We start from the raw sequence: 23,710 nt of genomic DNA on the forward strand, positions 1-23,710 counted from the left end.
CGGGCTCGGCGTCCGGAGAGCCGCTCCTGCCTGCGCCGAGCGGGAGCTGCGGGGGCAGCGCGAGCCGGGGACGAGCGCGGCGGAGGCGGAGGCGGAGACGCGGCGAGGGGGGCCGAGCGCTACCCCGTGGCCGCGACTGGAGAGCAGCCTGCGCGCGGGGAGGGGGAGCGGCGGCGGCGGCCCCGAGCCAGGCCCGGGAGCGAGCCCCGCGGAAACGCGAGCCGTTTGCGCGGCCGCGGGCGCCCAGCGTCTCCGGGACCCGCCGGAGGGCAGCAGTGGAAACCTGGAACCTTAGCCAGGCGGGATGCGCTCAGAGCCCCTGGGGTCTCTTCCAGCCTCGAACCGGTACCCCCATCTCAGAGATCTCATTCGACCTCTCTTCCCAGCTGGGAACCCTAACACCCTTCCCGGACGTTGAGTAACACGGGTGGACGGAGAGCCGGGAACGGGGGTTCGGTCAACTGGTTGATTAGAGTTTCCCCTTCCCAGGTCAGGCTTTCAAAAGTCTGAAACCGCTCAGAACAGAGAGCAAGACGAAAGAGAGGCAGGGGACTTACAGATGGCCCAGAAAGTGAAGTTGGTGCCAAGGCACATGCATCCTTTGTTTCTTCTTTAAAAAAAAAAAATTATTATTATTTTTTTTTCCTTTTGAGCTTTCTTGCAAAGAGTAGAAGAACGGTAAATTAGAGAAGAAGCTATAACAAGGAAGCTCGGAGGTTTCCTTTGTGAGGGACCAGAGAAGTCAGCTGAACTCAGGAACTGAGCCCAGCATTCCTGAGGCAGACGCCCAGCACGGGATTCCAGGACTCGGTTACACAGTCCTGGGTACTAGACAGCCTTGCTTCCAGAGACCCCTACCTCCATGAAAACACCCATCTGTGTATGTTGAAAATAATATTTATGACTGTTTTGGCACAGAGACGAATATATTAATATTACATATTGAAACCATTGTCTTCAACCTGAAAGTTCATTGGTTTCTCCTGATTTTAAAAGAAAGGAAAACATTTCCCTGTCGTGTTGCTGGTGCTGCACCGGCGGAGCCGCGTGGCATCTCCCTGTCCCCTTGGTGTTTCTGCTGAGAGCAAAGAGCTGCAGAGATGCCACCTGCGGGCACCGCGCTTTTGTCCTCTCTCTCCCTGGCGGCCCTTTCCACCCCAGAGGGCATCCTTTCTGTTTGCTGTGGAGCAGACACAGCCCTGCCAAGCTTTCATCACTTTTATATTCCCATCTCACTTACCTCGGAAAAAGAACCCTGGGCCTCCTCTGACAGCGGCTGAGAAGCCAGCCTGCTTTACCCACGTGCTTCCATTGCCTAATCAAACACTATTTCATGACTTTCCGCCCCCCATGGAACCTGTGCTTCATCCCAGGCTGAAGTCCTTCTGACTGGCTGACGAGTAAAGGGGGGGGGAAGCTTCGAGGGCCAGGTGGCCCAGGTGTGGCCAGCCCGCCTTTGTCTTACTGGCCACGTCATTGCTGGCTGCTTGGGGATGACCAGCTGGGGCCTCGCACACACCTGCCTGCTCTCACCGCCCCGTCCTGGGGCTCAGGCCCTTCCCAGACCTCCAGAACAGCTGTCCACATGATGCTGTTACACTTTCTGCTCACAGAGGGGGCCTGAGAGCCGGATTTGCAGAAACCTCTGCTTCTCAGCCAGCAAAGGACCAGCAGAAAGGCTGTTCTCCGTTCTCTAAGAGTGGGTGCTCCCATCCACCCGAACAGCCACCTTCCTCGTGTCCAGTCCCAGACTTCAGCTGCCAGGAGTCTGAACCAGATGCTACTAGGAGCTCTGAACAGCGTTTATTTCTTTGTCAAAAGAGACATGGTTGCACAACTGTGTGTAGCCCCATGCACCTTCTTCTGGGATTTTAATCCCCACAGGCCAGGGCCGGGCCTGAACCGGTGGCGGCTGGTGGTGGAGGAGGTGTCCTTCTGTGTCGGAAGCCTCCAGGCGTGCCTGCTTGTTAGAGAGCGAAGAGGACGGTACCCTTGCAGCAAACCTTTGTGTCCGTCCATCTGAGGCTGTCTCCCGCCTCTGCCTGTACGCACACAGACAGGAGGGAACTGATTTTGCTTCTGAGTTTCCCTGGCCCAGGAGGAGGCTGAGCAGGGAGCCTGCTGCGGTGAGAAGGGCTAGTTACAGAGAAAGTCACTTGCAGACACCATGACCTCATTCTTGCCAGCAGCGGTGTAATTAGAGGTTGCAAGCGGCGCAGTTACAGTGGGGACCCCATCAGGAGGGGCTGTGTGGCTGTCCCAGGCTCTCCACTGCCTCCCTGGCCCCTTTTGAGTCTGTGGGTATAGCTCTCCCGGAAAGCTCGGTGGCACAGGATCTGGGGCTTTCCCCTCATTTATATCCCACCTCCCTACATCCCCAGATCATGCAGGCCCACAGAAGGCTCTTTCTTGGCGACGCTCTCCCCATCCATTCCAGTCTGTAAATTCGAGGTGGCGGGTGGGCACAGCCATTGAGTTGAGCACAATTCATTTCAAACGAGAAGGAAAGGCTGGGGTCACCCCGCTGCCCCCGCCCCCTCTCCCATTCCAGGTGGATGCCGTGTGTTTAAAACGTCATCCTTCTTGTAGAAAAACCTTTGCAAGGGCCCCAAACAGGACCACGCTTTCTCCCATCCCACACATCCCAGCCCGTGCAAGAGCATTACTGCAGAACTTGGCCAAGGAGCCTTCGGTGTGGGAGGTAAATTACACCGTGTGCCAGCCAAGAGCGGGGAGACCAAGCCCAGGACGGTCAGATGGAGCTGTTCAATCTCACAGAAGGCTAAGATCCTCCCCATCACCCCTCAACCTCCAGCCTGTCTTCCGCCTCATCGTACACACAGAAACCAAAGGGTAGGCTGGGTCAGCTCTTCAATAAGATTATTATAGTTTTTTTTTTTTCTTATTTTCTATTATCCCAAATGTAACAACAACGAGAACAGAGTGTTCTTTTGCAGGGCCAGGCAAATCCTCCACCCGCAGGGACCAGGCGGGAGGCAGTGATCCTGCAGAGGTAGACACGTATGCCCTCTCCCTGTCCCCACTCCCTCATCCCTGCTTCCCAAGGTGCTCCAGGGGCCGCCCGCAGCCGGGAAGCCCTCTCCAGGGGTTAGTTTGCTGAGGATGAGAGGTAGAAGAGTGAGCCTCAAGAGGAGGGGAAAAGGACTAGACAGGACTCCATCTAGAAGGAGTGCTTCCCAGGGGGCGCTAGTGGTAAAGAGCAGGATGTAAGAGATGCGGGTTCAATCCCTGGGTTGGGAAGATCCCCTGGAGGAGGGCATGGCAACTCACTCCAGTGTTCTTGCCTGGAGAATCCCATGGACAGAGGAGCCTGGAGGGCTACAAAGAGTCAGACACGACTGAGCAACTTAGAACACAGGCCATCTAGAAGGAAGAAGAAAGAGAGACCAGAAGAGAGTTAGGGTTGAAATGGTTTTTGTTTATTTTTGGCAGCAGCTTGCGGCATGCGGGATCTTACTTCCCTAACCGGGGATCGAACCCTCGGCCCCTGTGGCTGCAGTGCAGATTCCCAACCACTGGACCATTAGGGACGTCCCTGAAGTGGTCCTTAGACTACAGGTTTCAGGGCAGAAATACTTCCCAGACCCATCCTTCCCTCTCCCCGCTCCCCCTTCCTCCCCACTCCTTCCCCCCCTTCCCCTCCTCCACAGCATCTCATTCCCTGCTGTTCTTGGGGTTGCCATGGGCACAGCTGGGAAAGGTCCCCCAGAGCAGGGCCCCTCAGCAGAGCCATCTCTGCTCTACCTGAAGGGAACTCAGACAACTAATTGCCTTGAAACACGGCTCCTGGTAAATAATTAATGGCATTCTTTTTTTTTGTTTGTTCTGTTTTGAGGACGGAGAAAGCGATGGAGTCAAGTTGATCAAGAGGTTTATTAGTCTCCATCGGAAAAGAGGGATGCTCTGGGGTCCTGTCTCAGGCAGCTGGGGCTTCCCTGACCAAATGCCACAGGCTGCGGGCTGGGAAGTCCAAGGTCAAGGGGCTGGTGTAGTCAACTCTTGGGGAAGGCTCTCCCTCTGGCTTGTAGACGGCCACTTTCTTGCTGTGTCCTCATGTGGGAGAGAGAGGGGGCCGAGGAGGGGGAGGCTGGAGGAAGGGAAAGAGCTCTGGGCTCACGTCCTCTTTTTTTAAACAGTATTTGTGATTTATTTTTGGCTGTGTTAGGCCTTAGCTGAGGCCTGTGGGCTCAGTAGCTGCTGCGCACAGGCTTAGTAGCTCTGAGACACATGGGATCCTGGCTTCCCAACTTGGGATCGAACCTGAATCCTCTGCACTGGAAGACAGATTCTTAACCACTGGGCCCTCAGGGAAGTCCCCCACTTCCTCTTTTTATAAGGACACCAATCCCACCTTTGGTGTCCCATCCATGTGTGCCCATCTAAACCCAATTATTCATGTCTCCAAGAGACCCCATTTTTAAATATTGTCACATTTGTGAAGGTTGAAAGCTGGGGGAGAAGACAGTTTACACCGCTACAGTCCCCTAACCCAAGATCCACCCCATCCTCAATTACGTGCTGTAACTTACTGTCACTCCCTTAGGAGAAAGGGCCTAAGAAAACAACACATGTTCATGGCTGGGCTGGGGCAGCCTGCTTCTCTGGCTTTCCTGTGCCAAGGCCAGAACCACCGTGAGGGTAGCTACCCATCTCCCAAACCCAGGATCTGACTGGCTGTGAAAATACCTAAATGGTCTGGGGTTTCCTCTTCCATGCCCTCCAGGAGGAGGGAAAGAGACACAGAGAGATGGAGGAGAAACCCAGCAACACCAGTGCAGAAATGAGATGCACGTGGCCTGCTGGTCCGGAGCCAGGTGCAAGCCAGAGAGACGGAGGTTAACAGACCACAGGAGACAGCGTTTTTAAACAATAAAACTGCTAAATGTAGGCTAGGCTGGGGAAGGAAGTGAACGCATGAGGAAGCACAGGCATCTGCTGTATCTAGGCCATTTTCAGTCACTCTGAGCCCCCAGCTCAGCATGTTGGGAGGTGCAGTCAGGTATAGTGGAGAAGCAGTGCTCACACTGGACAGGAGAGGGCGCTATAAACACATACTGCTGGCAGGCCCAGGAAGGAGGAAGTGGGTTGGGGTCAAGTGTGCACTTTGTGGTCGTTTCAGGAACAAAACCAGCATATATTGTACTCAAGAATGTCCTTAACGTGTCTACAATGCAATGTAGAGCACCACAGAGATGCCTGCCTCTGGGTGGCCGGGACATTGATCTTTAAATTAGACAAGGATTTAGAATCGTTTAAGGCCATTCAAAATCACAGAGCAATGAACTCGAACTTGAGCGGGGTTTATTTCATCTGCTTAGTACGAGAGGAAACTGTGACTCTGCCTTTCAGAGCCATCAAAGGCGAGCTCTCCCAACTTAAAGGGTGAGTGCCTTTGATTGGGCACCGTCGACGTCAGGAACACTCCCCTCTTGACTGTTTCGAAGCCACGCTGCACAGGGCATGGCTGCCTTAAAGCTGGGGCCTGCCCATCCCTGAGCCTGAAACGCCCTTCCTCCAAATGTGCGCAGGGCTCACCCTCCGCCTTCACGGTGTCTCTGTTTAAATGGTACCCAGCCAGTCAACCACTTTGAAAAAGGAACCCAGCCGAAGGGTGATGCTCAAAAGCAGTCCCTACTGGTGAGGGGGAGATACTCACTGGTCAGCACAGTCGCTGGCAGGGCGACATGACCAGCACATGTGCCCTGCACACACATGCATGTGTACACACGTGTGCACACACACACACACCCTATGCTTCCTCTGACTTTCTTTCATTTAGCACTTTTATCACCATGTGACCATTTGATATGGGCTTCCCAGGTATCTTAGCGGTGAAGAATCTGCCTGCCAATCAGGAGACTCAGGTTCGATCACTGGGGTCAGGAAGATCTCTTGGAGAAGGAAATGTCCACCCATCCCAGTATTCTTGCCTGAGAAATCCCAAGGACAGAGAAGCCTGGAGGGCTACAGTCCCTGCGGTTGCAAAGGAGTCTAACACGGGTAGCGAGACAATAACAACCACCATCCGATATGCCTTAGATTCTAAATAGTTGTTAGTATCTTTATTGCCCATCTTTCCCCACTGGAATATAAGCATCTTAAAGGCAGGGATTTTCACCAGTTTTGCTCTGTGTATGTCAAAGAACCACAGTCAGACCCAGCGATGATATATATTCAAGGAAATCAAAACCACAGGAAAATGTGTATGAAGTGTGAACAGCTTTTCAATTTCATTACTGTGTCTTTCCTTCACTGACCTTGCAAATTGGGCTATTTACACCTCACGTGTGTATTTTCCCATATTTACAGCAAACATTCCTACTGCCTGAAAATTAACCCAATCTCCGCCTAATGCCTGTAACTTATCCAATCACATGTGGTGGTGGTGGTTTAGTAGCTAAGCCATTTCTGACTCTTTGTGACCCCCTGGACTGCAATCCATCAGGCTCCTCTGTCCATGGGATTTTCCAGGCAAGAACACAGGAGTGGGTTGCTATTCCCTTCTCCAAGGGATCTACCCCACCTAGGGATGGAACCCGGGTCTCCTGCATTGCAGGCGGATTGTTTACTGACAACCACCAGGAAAGCCCATACAATTACGCTCATTCATTTAATTTCTAAGAAATAGGTTTTACTGAACTAGTTATGTCGAAAAGCTGCGTGGATTTTAGGCATGAGGCTGCTTCTCATTACTGTGCAATCCATAATGAAATCATTCCACAGATCACTTAGAGTTTTGGAACAATCCTGCAGTTACTTCCTCAGATAATAGAACTAGACTTTGCTCCAGGGCAGGCTGGTAAACTACAGCCTTCAGGCCGGATCCCACCTGCCAGCAATTTTTGTAAATAAAGTTTTATTGGCACCATCACGCCCATTCACTTCCCAATTGTCTGTGGTTCCTTGCAGTTACTATTTAATAGCAGAGATGAGTAGTTGGGACAGAGACCTTATGGCTTGGAAATTTCAATATTAGTTGCGTGCATGCGTACTCAGTAGCTCAGTCATGTCCAGCTCTCTGCGACCTCATGGACTGTAGCCCACCAGGCTCCTCTGCCCATGGGATTCTTCAGGCAAGAATACTGGAGTGGGTTGCCGTTTCCCCCTCCAGGGGAATCTCCACAGCCCGGAGATCAAACCCACGTTGCTTGCATTGCAGGCTGCTTGTTTACCACTGGCCACGTGGGAAGCTGCTGTATTCGCTAACTGGCCATTTACAGAAAAAATATGCCAACGCTCACTCGAAAATGATGCATCGTTCCATATGTGTCCTAGATTTGGGGGTTCTGAGAGTGTCCATCTCTGCTCTTACCATCTTCTTGCAGGCCTGGCTTTCAGCCTGCCTCCCTGACCTTGTCTGAAGCTATCTGAGGGCAGCAGTTCAGGGATGTGGCATGCTGCTAGTCTCCCCACACCTGTCTTCTCTCTGGCTAAAAATTGCACCCGGTAGGAATTGATACAATATAAAGAGTGGGCCAGACAACAGCGTTACTCATTGTTAGTGAAATGCAAATCAAAACTCCAACGAGGGATCGCCTCAGCCTGGTCGGGATGACCATCATCAAAAAAAGTCTATAAATAACATTAATAAATGCTGGAGAGGGTGTGGAGGAAAAGGAACCTTCCTATGCTGTTGCTGGGAATGTAAATTGATACAGCGATACGCCCACAGTATGGAGGTTCCTTAAAAAACTAAGAGTTACTATATGATTTCCTGCAATCCCACTGCTGGGCATATATCTGGAGAAAACTCTAATTCGAAAAGATACACACACACCCCAATCTTCATTGCAGCACTGTTTACCTTAGCCAAGACATGGAAGCAACCCTAGTGTCCATCAGCAGAGGAGTGGACGGACCTCTTTGGCTCAAGTTTCTGCCATCATCCTCTCCTTGCCTCTCTTGATGACACAACTTACTCCCTCGTTCCTAAATGACTGTCCCTCATTTTTTCTCTCTCTCGTTCAGTTGACTTCCTCTAGGTAAATTCAGGAAATGAGATCAGTAAGACTTCCCTGGTTGTCCAGCGGTTAGGAATCCACCTGCCAGTGCAGGGGACCTGGGTTCAATCCCTGGTCCAGGAAGATCCCTCATGCCAAGGAGCAACTAAGCCCGTGCACCATGCCACAGCTACTGAACCTGTGCTCAAGAGCCTGTGCTCTGAAACCAGAGAAGCCACAGCAATGAGAAGCCCATGAACCCCAATGAGGAACAGCGCCAGCTCATCACGACTGGAGAAAGCCGACACACAGCAAGACTCAGCACAGACAAAAATAAATAATTCTTTGAAAAAGAAAATCAGATCAGTGTATCTGAACTCCTTTCACTGCCTTGTTTTTACTGAATTCCATGCTGCCATTTTGCCGGTAGAGTCACGGAAAGATGAAATGAGAAAGAGCGCTGAGAAGCCAAATCCATAGGTTCTTGTTGAGTAAGTCGTGCTTTTGATCTGAGTAGCCTCTTGGAGTGATAGTTGGGCTGGGTGTATTAAGATGCAAGTTCAGAATAATCTTCCCTTAGAATGTTGTCTGTATTGGAGCCCCTGCATTTCTGATGAAACATATGATACTAGCTTTATTCTCCTAGCTTTGCAGACAACCTGTTGGTTATCTCTGCAGAGAATTTCTTGTGGTCCTCATTCTGAAATTTCTCCAGCATGTCCTGTTTCACTCTGGATTGTCTTGTTTCATTCATCCCGTTTTGTGAGCCCTTTCCTTTGGAGACCTTCCTTCAGCTCAAGGACGTTTCCTTCCGTTAGGTTTTTGATAATTTCCTCTATTCCATGTGGTTCTCTGTTCCCCCATCCTAAGACTCTTAGTAGCTGGATATTGTACACAGAGACCAGGGGTCTTCCCTGATGGCTCAGTGGTAAAGAATCAGCCTGCAAAGCAGGAGATGAGGGCTTGATCGCACCAGGGAAGGATTCTCTGGAGGAGGAAATGGCAACCCACTGCAGTATTCTTGCCTGGGAAACCCCATGGACAGTGGAGTCTGATGGGCTATAGTCCATAAGGGTTGCGAAGAGTGAGACACACCTGGGCACGTACACACACACACACACACACACATGACAAAGACAAGTAACAAGGGCACCACCTGGACGTGTGGATTCTCAGGCCTCACCCCAGACATACTAAATCAGAATTTGTATTTTTGAAAGATCCTTAGGTGACGTGTATGTGCATCACATTTTGAGACGCGCTGCTTTAATTCACTCTCAGTTCACGTTTGACGGGAACGACGGAGGCTGCATACCCAAAGTGCATCACTCATCAGCGCCTCTCTCCCCGGCCCCGTGCTCTCATCTCTCCAGGCTTAGAAATCAGGTGTCCCTCTTCTCTGAGGTCAGACACTTCCTAGCTCCCAAGGGAGCCTCCTCCTTTATGCGCTTGTCCCTCTCTGATATGCTGGAGGGTTTTTTTCCTTTCTTTTCTTTTCATGGAGTCTTTTCATAACATCTTTAAATAGAAGCAGGTATTCCCAAAGAGAAAAAGCTTCCCTTGACCCTTCTGCCTCTTCCAGTTATCATCCCATTTCTCAACTGCCTTTTTCTGCCAAATTTCCTGAATTCATGCCAAGCAAGTTCTGCTGTGTCTTTCTACATCTCCCTTCCTTAACCCCTTGAAATCTGGCTGTCGACTCACTGCCTTTAAAAACTTTTCTGAAAGGCCTTCTTGGCCATGGCTGGTGGCTGTGGTCTTTCTGGGTCCTGCCTTTCTGTTGACTTTTGTGACACCTTGGGGTGGGGGAGGAGGAGGCAGAGAAGTGGGGTCTGGGCGTATGACCGGCACCTTTCATCACCCGCTCTGAGCAAACTCCTTGGCGCGAACAGAGATCCTTAAAGCTGAACTCTTCACCCCTTCTCCTGCCCACACTCACCACCCAGTGTCTTCAACTCAGTGGCACACCTCCACTCTCCTGGGTGCTTGGGAGGGAGCCTCAGGGTCAGAGCTGGGCACCTCCCCGTCTCATCCTCACTCTCCATCCGTCACCGAGTCTGTGCGTCCACCTCTCAGGTCGCCGATGTGCGCACTGTCTCTGTGTCCGCCTCCGCCGCCCTGGTCCAGCCTCCACCAGGTCCCGCCTCGGCCTCTACTGTGGGCTCCTAATGCCTTGCCTCCATTTCTCCAGCCCCCAGCTCCATTCCAGCACAGGGTGCCCATGATGTTTTCTTAGAAGTAAATCACACGATGTGATTCTCCTGCTTACAGACTCATTCGGAAATTATTATTCAGTTTTTAGATAGGACATTGTAGGTTTGGTTCTCTTTCCCAAAAGAAAGTGCTCCCCTTTTAGCGGTATGTTCTGTGATATTTCTAAGTGACATGATGTGCTATGCCGGATTCTCTCCAAAATGCTACCCTGTGGATCAGGGAGGTGAGATTGGTTCTGTTGAAGCCGGGTACCCAGGGTTTCCTTGTGATCTTTTACTTTTGTGTGTTTGAACATTTTTACAATGAAGTCATACAAACAAATTGCAAGGCTATTTTGTTACTCATAAGGCCAAAACAAAAACAAAAACAAAAACAAAAAACCCTGCTTGTGAAGATACTCCATTATTCATAAAATTCAAACAAACCCGGAAAACATCCTCCCCATGGCCTGCACATTCCAGCCTGCCTGCGGCCTGTTGAAGCCTTTAGCTTCGTCTCTTGCCGTGAGCATCCTTCTGCGAGGCTCTGCCCTGCGACCCTCCCCAGTGGCGTCCTCCTTTTCTTCCAACGAAGTCTTCTCCGATGGGCCTGGAAGCTTCTCCCATCATTCCCAAGACCCCTCATCCAGCCCATCTCCCAAAACCCCCATCGGCCACTTGCTGCTAACCCCCCTTTCCCGCCAGGCCTCTGTTTAAAGCCAGTCTTTCAGCAATGCCCTTTCCAATCCCCAATTTAAATTTAACCTCCCCGGTTTACTTTATCTCTGCACCCTATAATTTCCCATCTTTGCACTTACCGCGGTTTAAGTCTGTTTTCCTCACCAAGCCATGAACTCTCTGAGGGCCAAGTTCATGACTTCTGTTTTTTCACATGGGTGTCCACCAACGCAGAGCTGCAAAATGAGATGAGGGGGTCGCCACGCCCTCAGTCCCCTTCTAAAGAAGTTCAGCCTCAGCCATGAAAACGATAATTAAAAAGAAAATACGGTAGCTGGGAGGCAAGAATTCAGGTATCTGCTGGGCCAGGTTAACAAAGTGATGAGTATGTTTTTCATTTTTTATGATCACTTTCTCTTTCATTGAAGAATATAAACTGGGAGATGAGATTAAAGCCCCCTGTATTCCCCCCATCCTCTCCCACCCAGCCCCCTCTCTTTCTTCCCCTAAGTAACTACTATCATGATTCTGGCATGGATTCAGTGTATATTTTTTATATTTTTATTACAAATGTGTGCATCCATAAAGAATCCATGGCATTGTTTTATGTGTTTTTAAAAGTGCGTGTAGATGACATAATTTGCTACATCATGTTGTACTGCTCGTGGTTTTCACTCAGTGTTGTCATATATATGTGTATATGCCTATATATTATGTATCGGCTCATCCATTTTAACATCTAGACAGCCATCTACTGTATGAATACATTGCAATTTATTTATTCATTCCCTTAACGAGGTACCTCTGGCTCATCTCCAACTTTCATCTCTGACAAGAATTCTGGGAAGAATGTGCTTGAACTTGCATCTCGCTAGGCAGAGGTGCCCCCCCCCTTTGCCATTAGACTGGCCAAAATAAATGAGGGAGGGCTGGCCATGTGACAAGGAGATGGGCATTCTTGTATGCTGCTGCTGGTGAGAGCAGAAGCTGATACGATCATTTTAGAGAGCCAGTTGGCAATACCTGGTTAGGATAAAAACACTCAACCTTGCGGCCCAGCAATTCTCCTTTTATAATAAATCCTTATCATCAAAGCTAAATGATGGAATTCTTTTCTACTCAACAGAAAGCATTCTATATGTAATAATCCTCTATGCCTCAGAGTTGACAATGCATTTGCACACGTGTTAACCTAATTTGATACTCCCAGCTGTGGAAGCATGGATTTCTTTTTGTTGTTTCGATTGCCAAGTGTCCAAGTCTTTTGTGACTCGACAGGCTCCTCTGTCCATGGGATTTCCCAAACAAGGATACTGGAGTCAGTTGCCATTTCCCCCTCCAGGGGATCTTCCTGGACTAGGGATTGAACCCAAGCCTCCTGCCTTAGCAGGCAGAGTCCTTACCATTGAGCTACCCGGGAAACCCTAAGGGTGTGGTATATAACCCCTATTACAAATGGGGCTAAATACAAGGGGAACCTAAATGTAGTTTGGTGCCAAGGCTTAAATGCAATGGTTTCACTTTTTGCCCAGTGTGTTTTCTTTACATGTATATTATGTATATTTAAATAATTTATTTGTTTATATTTTGGCTGCGCTGGATCTTCGTAGCTGTGTGTGGCTTTCTCTAGCTGCAGAGAGCAGGGGCTGCTCTCCAGTTGGGCTGTGCTCCCCATTGCAGCGACTTCTCTTGTTGCAGAGCACAGGCTCTAGAGCGTGTGGGCTTCCCTGTTTGTGGGGCACGGGGCTTAGTTGCACTAAGACATGTTGAGTCTTCCTGGCTCGGGAATTGAACCCATGCTTCCTGCGTTGGCCGGCAGGCTCTCAATCCCTGGGCCACCAGGGAAGTCCCTGCCCAGTGCATTTACAACCGCCCTACACGGCCCCACCGTGTTCTCGTGAGACCAAAAAAAAGAACAAGCTCCAGGTCCCTTGTCGGAGATGCTGTTGGTCCCACAGCCAGACGCCTTCCACCAGGCCTTGGACTCACACCCTGGGGACTAGAAACGTTGGTGGTTAACAGCTCACAGCTTCTCCTTTAGAGAATTGCCCACAGCCATCTGGAGCGGACGTACTTGAAGACGCCTGGAAAGTTTCCCCCACCGCCCTCGGTGGGGGTCCCTTAGCCAATGGCCCACGACACAGGGGTGCACAGCCGGCGTTTATGCTCCAGAGCTCCCCCGGGAGCAGACGGAGGCAGACCGTCTCGGCTGAACCCACTTCTCAGCCTCGTTACTTGCTCTGCCTTATTCTGCCTCCTCACTCCTTACACCTCCTCCTGACAGTGTATCTTGGAGAGATCACTTGTACAAAATCTTATCCCAGGCTCTGCTTCCAGGGCAAGGAGTTCTCAACGTTTAGCAGAATTGGAATCACCTTTAGGCCTGTGTTAACGCACAGATAGCTCACCCACCAAGTTTCTCTTTCTGTGGATCTAGGGGAGGGCCCCAGACTTTATATTTCTCTCTTTTTCTCCAAGCTTTATATTTTTAAATTATTATTTTTGTTATTTTGGTTGTGCTGTGTGGCATGTGGGATTTTAGTTCCCTGACCAGGGATTGAACCCATGCCCCCTGCATTGGGAGCATGGAGTCTCAACCACTGGACCACCAGGGAAGTCCCTTTTCCAAACTTTAAACTTTTTATTTTGTATTGGGGTATAGCCGATTAACCACATTGTGGCAGTTTCATGTGAAGAGTGAAGGACTCAGTCATACATATGCATGTATCCATTCTCCCCCAGACTCCCCTCCCATCCAGGCTGCCATGTCACATTGAGCAGACTTCCCTGTGCTGTACAGGAGGTCCTTGTTGGTTATCCGTTTTAAATACAGCCGTGTGTACAGGTAACCGTTAAGTTTGCTCTTGAAGCCTGCAGGTCTGTTCCTGTAAGTAAGTTCATTTGTACCATTTCCTTTTAGTTTCCGCATATAAGGGATGCCATAGATATTTCTCCTTCTTTGTCTGACTTCACCCAGGATGACAATCTCTAGGTCCATTGTCCCTCTTATTTTAGACGGAGGAGTTCAAGGCTCACAAGGACTCACGTTCTGTCCCAGCTCACACGCAGGCCTGTTTTCTCATCAGTGTTTTGGCAGCACCATGCAACATGTGGGATCTTATTTCCTTGACCAGGAATCAAAGCCATCCCCTTTGCAGTGGAAGCATAGAGTCTTAACCCTTGGACCACCAGGGACGTTCCCCTTTTGCATTTCTGATGTGGCTGGGCTTTCCTGGTGGCTCAGATGGTAAAGAATCCTCCTGCAATGCAGGAGGCCCAGGTTTGATCCCTAAGTCAGGAAGATCCCCTGGAGAAGGGAATGGCGACCCACTCCAATATTCTTGCCTAGAGAATCCCATGGACAGAGGAGCCTGGCGGGCCACAGTCCATGGGGTCACAAAGAGTCAGGCACGACTGAGCGACTGAGCATGCCATGCCATTCTAGGGGCCTGACCTGAGACAGCTGATGCCAAAAGAAACAGACCCTAGGGATGGGGTTTGGAGTTGGGTGACTTGCTGGCAATGAGGACCCCAACCCCAGTGGCTGAAGGAGAAGTGTTAGTTTCTGGCTTGTGGGAAACACAATTTCGGTGATAGCTTGTAGCTGGGAGGGGTTACACGGGCTTTCACAGTATGTCTGGCTCTGGGGCCATCGAGCAGAGAGCGTAATGCTAAAGACCGTGGAGTCAAGAGGTTGTGTCCCAGAACCACTGTTGTATCAAAGAAAGAACCTGAGAGGCCCAGGTGGTTTCATCTGCAATTCAGAGCAGAGTATGGCAGTCATAGGAACGCTTTGGTAGGAAGGGCCTAATTTCCTGGAGCAGAAAGACTGATTAGGCTGAAAGCCAGGTTCAGTGTCTACTAGTAAGAGATGCAGATCCTCAGAGAAGTTTGAATTCTCAGCCTCAGAGGGTCTGCTGTGCCAAAGTCAGGGCCCTCATGGGACGGGGAAGGACCTGAGATTGAGGAATGGCATGTCCATGTGGTTGGTATTAGGAGTCCTGGAGGAGGACCTTGAACCCTCGGGCCCCTTCAGAAGGGGTCCAGTCCCTGTTGTTAGAAGATAGTCCATCAACTCAGGCAACTATGCCTTCATGGAAAGGGAACACCCAGGTCCTTCAATGGTCAGAAACAAATTCTGAGTTGGCAGTGGTACCCAGTGTTACCACGGCTCCCCTGGTAGAGGCATATCTAGGGGTCAGACAGTACATGGAGTTCTGGGCCGGGGTCATCTCACAGCAGCCCCACTAGGTCCATAGACCCAACAGGTGGTCGCTTTTCAGGTTCATGAATGTGTGATCATGATGAATATACCTAGAAGCTGGAGCATCCTCACCTTCATTCCTTGGGCGACGGAATACGTGCTATTACATTTAGTAGGAAAGAGTGATCGTGGTGGCAAAGACCAAGTGGAAGTCCTTGATATTGACCAACCCACCCCCACTAGACCAATGTCGTAAACTGAAAGTGATATTGCTTATGGGGAGTGAGGGCGGAGAGCAGGGCCCAGAGACTTCCCAGGTGCAGGGGTGGTGGTCTTCATCCTGTTCATGTCGTCTGACCCCTGGAAGACCTGACGGATCGTGGCAGGTGACCGTGGACTCCCACCAACTGCGGCCGCAACAGCTCCAACTGTGCCTGCTCTGCTTCATGCAGTATCTATAAAATAAAAATGCGGCATCTTTAAGAGAAGAAACCACACAGCTTCTGGTCTATGATGTGCAGCTACCGATAGGGTGGATGCGTTCTTTTCACCACCCCTCGAGAAGGAGGATTGGAAGCAGCGTGCATTCCCAGGGGACCACAGTCTTGGCCCAGGGCGCTGTGGATTCTCCTGCTCCGGCTCATGTCACACTCATGGTACATTGGTCACACTTCACACTGCAGCCCACGATGCCGATACTGGAGTACGAAAGCCCAACCCTGTTGCCTTGAGGAGGGCCAGTTTGTGCTACTGTTCACGCTCCAGAGAACCTCTCGGGATCAAGCTGAGCTTGGGCTTTAGTGAAAGCCACATCTCTGCTTCGAGTTCCTCCCCTTCCTTATTCCGTGTTCCCCGTTTCCTTCCAGGCTTGTCTTGCAGAAGTTCTCCCCCAGAAACCACTTGCACAAGAATGTTTTTCTTGGGCTCTGCTTCCAGAAAATACAATAAAAGATGCTTCTCTCTCTTAAAGTATATTTCTCGAGGCTCAATTAGCAGGAAAATATACAGAAAATAGCGAAACTCCCCCAACCCTAACTGTCACTCCATCTGCCCTTCCTGAGGGTCCTCACTGACAGCAATCTGATGATGTACCAACTTTGTAACTTTGCTGTGCAATTCTGTGTGCATTGTGTGTATACTTAAAAGTAAATTGGATAATTTTATACATATTTTTTCTGTGACTTGTTTCATGTGACAAAATGCCTCAGAAACCTTTCCATGATAATACCTATTTTTTGTTGTTGAAATGGCTCTATAGTATTGAATGTACAGATGCATTGTATCACAATTTATTGGATAACTTCCCTGTGGGAAAACAAAAGATTTCATGAAAGATTTCAAGTGGAAGGAACACAATAGAGGGAATTGTTTTCACACTTGTTGGGAGGCTCAAAAGAGCAGAAGGGGACACTGAGGCAGCTCAGATATTAATGCACACCTGAGCTCAGGCCACAGTAACGGTAGGAAAGAGCAGCCACTCCTACAACTGGGGACACCAGTGGGAACAAGTGGGGTGCCCCTAACCTAAGTCTTGCAGAGGACTTCCCTGGTGGCTCAGTGATGAAGAATCCGCCTGCAATGCAGGAGATGCCAGTAGACACAGGTTCGATCCCTGGGTTGGATGGATTCCCTTGGAGAAGGAAGTGGCAACCCACTCCAGTACTCTTGTTGGGAAAATCCCGTGGACAGAGGAGCCTGACGGGCTACAGCCCACGAGGTCGCAAAAGAGTCATCGGACACGACTGAGCGACTGAGCGATAAACACAAAGCTCAAGACATGCAGAAGGTGAGCGGGTGGACGCCGCGAGTTACAGTTTTCACTGAATGAAACTGAATCGGTGAAAAAAAAAACCAAAACCTTCCCACTCTTATTTGCATATTTCTGATTACCAGTTAATAAGTAGTTTGAAAAATAGATATTAGCCATTTTTGTATTGTTTAAAATGGTGAATTACTTGTATATTTTCTTCTGTTCTTCAATTGAATATTTTAGCTTTTCTTCTAGAGTTGTGGAAAGATGCTTTCTGTCTCTTTTACGAATTGTTCTTTTGTGGGTAATTCTGTTGTAAATATTTTCTCCCAGACTGTCACTTTGGTTCTGGTTGTTTTTTGTGTGTGTGTGTGTGTGTTGTTTTAAAAAAATATTTGTTGGATTACATTTTTTCCCCTTTATGACTACTACGTTTTTTCTTAGAAACGCTTTCTCTACCATAAGAATGTTCTTTTTTTGTTTTCAAATAATGGTATTAATCTAACACTGTTTTCAAAGGTTAGATTTTGTTTATATTTGGACCTTTATTTTGAGTATATTTTTGCCTAAGATGTGATGAAGGGCGTAACTCCCCTGCCCAAAAGGGAGCAGACGTAATTTACTGACTACGCTACCCTTTCTCCTGGTTTTGTTGTTCAGTCGCTAAGCCATGTCCGACTCTAACACCATGGACTGCAGCACGCCATACCTTCCTGCTCACCGTCACCTAAATCTTAAACTAAATCACTTTGTATAAAGGTATCTGTTTTGGGCCTCCGTTCTGCTTATTTGATCTGCTTTTCTGTTCTGGTATTGTTACTAAGATATCTTAACAAACACCTGCGTATTATGTTTTCCTATTAAATGTTTAAGGCCCTATATGTTGTGCTTTCTCCAAAAATTTTTCAGCTATTTTTGGACATTGCTTTTTCCAAATTTCCTATCATTTTTCAACATTAGGATTGACTCATCAACTTAAAAATCTCTTGTCTGGATTTTAACTGAGATAGCATTATATGTATATATTAACATAAAGAGAACTAATGTATCTTCAAGGTTGAGTCTTTCCATAGAGGAATACTCTCTCTAAGCCCTCTTTTGTGTCCTGTGAGTTTTATCATTTTTTCACGTACATATTTATTAGGTTTATCTGAGTATAATGGAGAAGGCAATGGCACCCCACTCCAGTACTCTTGCCTGGAAAATCCCGTGGACCGAGGAGCCTGGTAGGCTGCAGTCCATGGAGTCGCTAAGAGTCGGACACGACTGAGCGACTTCACTTTCACTTTTCACTTTCCTGCATTGGAGAAGGAAATGGCAACCCACTCCAGTGTTCTTGCCTGGAGAATCCCGGGGACGGGGGAGCCTGGTGGGCTGCCGTCTGTGGGGTCGCACAGAGTCGGACACGACTGAAGCGACTTAGCAGTAGCAGAAGCATCTGAGTATAAAGTGTAAAGTATAAAGGTTTATCTGAGTATAAAGTATAAACTATAAAGTTTCTGTTGTAATCGGGAATGGCAGCTTAAAATTCAACTTAATGTTATTTGTTCTAATAGCTTGTCAGTTGACTCTCCTGTGTACCTTCAGTTGATAATCACACTGTATGGAAGTAATGACAGTCCAGTCTTGTCTTTGCCTGTATTTGTACCTTATTTTGGTGACTCAGTGGTAAAGAATCTGCCTGTCAATGTGGGAGAGCCAGGTTCAGTCCCTGGGTTGGGAAGATCCCCTGGAGGAGGAAATGCCTACCTACTCCAGTACTCTTGCCTGGAGAATCCCACAGACAGAGACGCCTGATGAGCTACAGTCCATGGGGTCACAGGAGAGTCTGAGCAACTAAACAATAGCAAAAACCTTATTTTGCTTAATTTCCTCAATGCACTGGTCTGTACATCGCCTACAGTAGTAAGTGGTACGTGTGATAGCATTTAAACTGAAACTGAAACTGTTTTTAGTGGGGATGGTTGTAATATGTAACTATTTAGTACCAGATTAGTGGGTGGTTTGTTATACTGTAAAGGAAACTTTACCAGGTTGAGAAATGTTTAGTCCATCAATCTTTCATTATTGAGATGGTTCAATATCAGTAAGAGATTTGGTGAAAACAGGAGATCTTAGCCTGATAAACCTGAAGATAAACCCCAAACTACCCTTCCTGGGGCCGTCTGAGCACCAGATGAGGCTGGATGCAAAGCTGATTTATTTTTCCTCTTGAGAATGAAGGGAAAAAATTACTCCCCACCACAGCCTTGAATTCTGCAAAATAAAACCTTGTCATACCTGCCAACACTTTTCATTTTTAATGAGATAAGGTGTTAGATGTTTATCAAATCTCTCTTTAGTATCCACTGAAATGATCAGAACATTTCCCCCTGTAATTTGTTAATGTGAAAAATGACATTAATATGTTTGCTAATATCAAACCATCCTTTCATTCCTAAAGCAAATTAAACTTCGGTAATTTTTTAATACACTGATGAATTTGATTTAGTCATAACTTTTTTCTGTCTCTAAATTTCAATAATGAAATTAGCTTTTAGGTATTTTCTTGCCTTTGGTGCTACTCTGGGTTTGGTATCTGAGTCCTGGTATTTCGTAGAATTAATTTGAAACATTTTCATTTGTTTCTGTGCTCCTGAATAGTTTATGTATCGTAGGAATCAACTGTGCCTTGAAGGGTTAGTAGAATTTGCCCATCGGCTCCTTGGGACCAGACCTCGAGCCAGACATGCCCTCTTTGTCATCAGACTCATTGCCTGTCCTTCCCTGCCTTGCGCTGTGTCTCAGGGAGGAATCTTTCCAGGCTCACTTGTCCTCTGCTTCTGGGTTTTTTGGCCAATGGGAGGCACTGGTTGGAAAGATGAAAGCAGAGAAGTTGGGATACGCAAGGGGGTCCCTTCTCCCGTGGTTTGGGTAGCATCCCTGCCAGCAGCCCCAGCCCCTTGGTGGTGTAATTTCAGTCTCCATTCTCAGCCCTTCCCTCAAAGACCAGGTTGGCCTCTGCTGGTGGTACTTCCTCCCTCATCCTGCCCGCTTCCCACTGTTGCTAGGCAACTCTGGGATGTGCCTGGACTCTTCTGTCACCTATGTAACCAATTCCCTGTGTTAAACCCCCTTGGTTTGAAACACGTAGCATGATATCTGTATTCTGAATGATTCCTGACTCATATAGACATTGACTTGATACTCCCTTAGTCAGTTTTGATTATTTACTTTTTGGGAGGGGAGTCATTTATTTCATGTAGATTTTTAAAAATTTGCTGAGTAAAGTTGTATATACACTGTTATGCTTTAAAAAATTGTCTCAATTTCAGTAGTTATGCTTCCACTTCTGTTTCTAAAGTTGTTTACTTGCAAATCTGTATATTTTGTGATCAAACTTGTCAGACGTTTGTCTATTTTATATTAGCATCTTGATGGGGACGTTACATAAATCCTGATTTAATCTTCCTACCGACTTCACAAAAAAAGGTTTCTATATCAAGAGATGGCAGCAGAAAATCACTCCTTTCTATGCCCAAGAGTGCATACTTACTCAGTTGCAGAAATGGTACTTGAACTCAGGTCTCTCTGAATTCAAAATCCAGATTTTCCTCATGGTATCAGGAGAGCCTGAATATTCTGAATGAGTTTAAAAGGATCATTATAAACAGGCTTGACATTTCCTACAAAGAATATGAATTTCTTTTGTAATTGGGGGAAAAAAAGTTAATTAAGCTTCAACAAATAATTATAATAAAAATAGCTTTGAAAGGAGAGAAAATGTCACGGCTGAGCAATGGAAAGCTTTGGAATGTTTATAAAAGAGAGCTGCATCCTGGCCAGGTAGCCACCTCCAACCTGCTTTACTGGCTCCAGCAGTTAGAACTTGGCTTCCCCTTCCCCACCAGGTGAGATGCAGAAGTTTTCCCGAAAGGTGAAGGTCATGCTTATGACTCTGATGGGTGCTCCTCCTAGCACCACTCAATGAAATATGTTTTGGGGAGATGACCACCTTGCCATGCCCGTCATGGCTCTTGCAGTTTGGAAATTCCACTCTTTCTAAAGGATGTGGCCGGAACGGTTGGAGTCACAGAAGCTGAGATTCTCTGCAGAGACGGGGCTGATCCCCACTCGTGGTGTAGGTTGCCCGTTCTCCTTGGCCAGGGCAATGAGCAAAGGATCATTTTCTCTGTTGACTTTCTCTTCAGCCCCTGATTGCAGTTTCTGATGGCAGAGAAGCCCTGCAACCTCCTGAAATAGCCTCTTTCTGGAAAGAAGGAATGCAATGCATACCACGGTATGCACATTGATTTCTATTTTTGGTTCTTATCAAGATTTATTCTTCATCCCTTCAGGTAAGTAGTGACTTTGGACACACTGCCTTCCATATTTGCAGTCTGGGTCAATGAATTTCGGTATTGACCTTGGGGGCCATCAATAGCTGCTTATTGTTCAGATATTTCAGTGTCAATAAGTGGCCTCATGGAAGTGGGAGAGGGGCTGTCCAGCCAACCCAGCAGCTAAAAAACCAATCCCTTTTCTCCTTGTTGTCATCTCACACAGAAGGGGGCTGTTCTGAAATTGATTAACTTTTCTGCAGGGAGTAGAAAAACAAACTCCCCAACATAGCCTGAATCCTATAAAGGGAACCTTCTCAGAATTACTATCCATTATTATGAAAGGAGAGAAACACCCATGTGCATTCTATCTTCTCTGTCTCTGTCACACACACACACACTGTCACACTCACTCTCATAAGATCCAAAACACTTTGGAAATAGAAATATGGTGCCTAACACAGCTACTAGGAGCCCATTGCATCCGGCACTTCCAAACCCATCACCCACCCAGGCTGACCCGATTGAGGAGTAAGCAAGCTGGTACAGTTCAAAGAGCTTACGCATTGGCATCTGACCCTCCTAGCAGTAAATTCAGGTTTTATTACTGACAAGCTATAGTTTCTTCATCTCTCTAATGCCAGTAGGTGCCTGGTACTTACTAGGCAATTCATAAACCCAAGTTCTTCTTGTTTGGTTTCGATTCTACTTGCTAAGTGGGGCTGGTAGGGGACCAGCACTCTCCACTTGGAGTCTCAGCTCTCTGATGGTCTCCGCTCTTCACCTACTCCTGTGTCACATTCAAAGGAGGATTACAAAAAAAAGAATGAATATGTGACTGAGACTAAACACTTTCTTACTATCAGATCATGTGTTTACTTGAGTTTATGGGCCATGCTTCCAGATATTAGTTCACTTATTTGTCCACCTTGGTGTGTTGTCCTGGCTTGGAGGCTCCATGAAGGCGAGGTTGAGCCTGGAGTGAATTCTCTGGACCAGGGATGGGGGAAGGGAGTGGTGTTCCACTGGGCAGCACTGATTCTCCCCCATCCAGTGTGTGGTGTTGTCCTGGTGATAATGGAAAGATGCTTAGACTGAGGCAGGTGGAAGATGCCAAGAAACAGAAGTAACCAGGGCAGGCATTTTACAAACAGGACTTCACGGGGTGCTTGAAACAATCTGGAGTGACAGGCTTCAATATCCCCATTTTACAGATGAGGAAACAGAGGCTTGCAGAGTTTAAGAGCTGAGATTTGAACTCAGATCTGCCTGATTCCAGGGACTTCCCAGGTGGTGCTAGTGGTAAAGAACCCGCCTGCCAATGCAGGAGACATAAGAGACATGGGTTTGATTCCTTTGTTGGGAAGATTCCCCTGGAGGAAGGCATGGCAACCCACTGCAGTGTTCTTGCCTGGAGAACCCCATGGACAGAGAGCCTGGTGGACTATGGTCCATGGGGTCATAAAGAATCGGATACAATGGAAGTGACTTAGCACGCATGCACGCATGCATGCTGCCTGATTCCGAATCCCATGTATGACTAAGCAGTTGTGTTTGAAGGATTCTGGGGGCAGAGGAGAAATAGGAAGGAGACAGTTAAGCATCTGATTTGGTTAAAATGTTAGAAGAGATACCTTTATCCTGCCATGGGTCTGAAATTCTAAGAATAGAAGTAAGCAGTGCCAGCCTTGCTTGAGGCCATTCCTGGCACAAACCTCAGCCCTCAAAGCCCAGTTTCCCTTTCAGAGTAGATTTCACTAACCACAGGCCGGCTTTGGGCAGGTTCCAAAGCCCTTCGCCTATTGCTGTCTCTGGATTCATGCTGCCAGAAATCTCATCTTTAAAGCAGACACCCCAAACTCAGAGTACTCAGGCGGAATTACTAATTTGCATATGCAAACCAACACTTGTCCTCACACAACAGTCCCCTTCACAACCAAGCAGGATTTAGATCACACGTGAGCAGGTGGTAACCATGTCACCATGTCACTGTGGATGGGGCTTCAGAGCAGAGAGCAGGGAGTTTTTCATTTATTGATTTATCAACTCCACAAATATGAATTATGTGCTTACCATGTGTCAGACAGGGCACTAGGAACCGGAATCTGGACACAAAAGATGAAAATTCATGTGTTAGTTGGTACAACAAGCACATATAGAGGCCTTTTTGTGGTTTAGACCCTAAGTTGTGTCCAACTTTTTGAGACCCCCTTGGAATGTGGCCCATCAGGCTCCTCTGTCCATGGGATTTCCCGGGCAAGATTCCTGGAATGGGTTGTCATTTCCTGTTCCAGGGGACCTTCCCAACCCAGGGATTTAACCCACATTTCCTGCATTGACAGGTGGATTCTTTACCACTGAGCCACCTAGGAAGCCCCATATGGATATAGTAATTAGTATATATCGTGTGTGTGTGTGTAATTTCTTAACAGGATTCTTGCCCACAAGGAACTCAAAGTTCAGCAGAGAAGACAGGCGTGCAAACCATTATGCTACAGTAAGAAAAACAGCAAAGTGAAAGGACATAATACCAGACTGAAGCCTACATCTGCAGGAAGAAACGAAGATCCAAAAAGTGTAAACCTGAGGGTAATGGCAGATTATCT

At 47.9% G+C, this 23,710-nt stretch overlaps 1 long non-coding RNA gene across 1 annotated transcript; it reads left to right on the forward strand.

Annotated features, from left to right (window-relative positions):
* The first annotated feature begins 72 nt into the window (after positions 1-72).
* LOC123332499 lies at positions 73-6,355 on the forward strand. The gene is made up of 3 exons (XR_006549272.2): positions 73-2,853; positions 2,958-3,013; positions 3,857-6,355. It is a non-coding gene; the product is annotated as an uncharacterized LOC123332499 (long non-coding RNA).
* Positions 6,356-23,710: the final 17,355 nt, after the last annotated feature.

Source organism: Bubalus bubalis, chromosome 3, assembly GCF_019923935.1.
Source record: "Bubalus bubalis isolate 160015118507 breed Murrah chromosome 3, NDDB_SH_1, whole genome shotgun sequence".
NCBI lineage: Eukaryota > Metazoa > Chordata > Mammalia > Artiodactyla > Bovidae > Bubalus > Bubalus bubalis.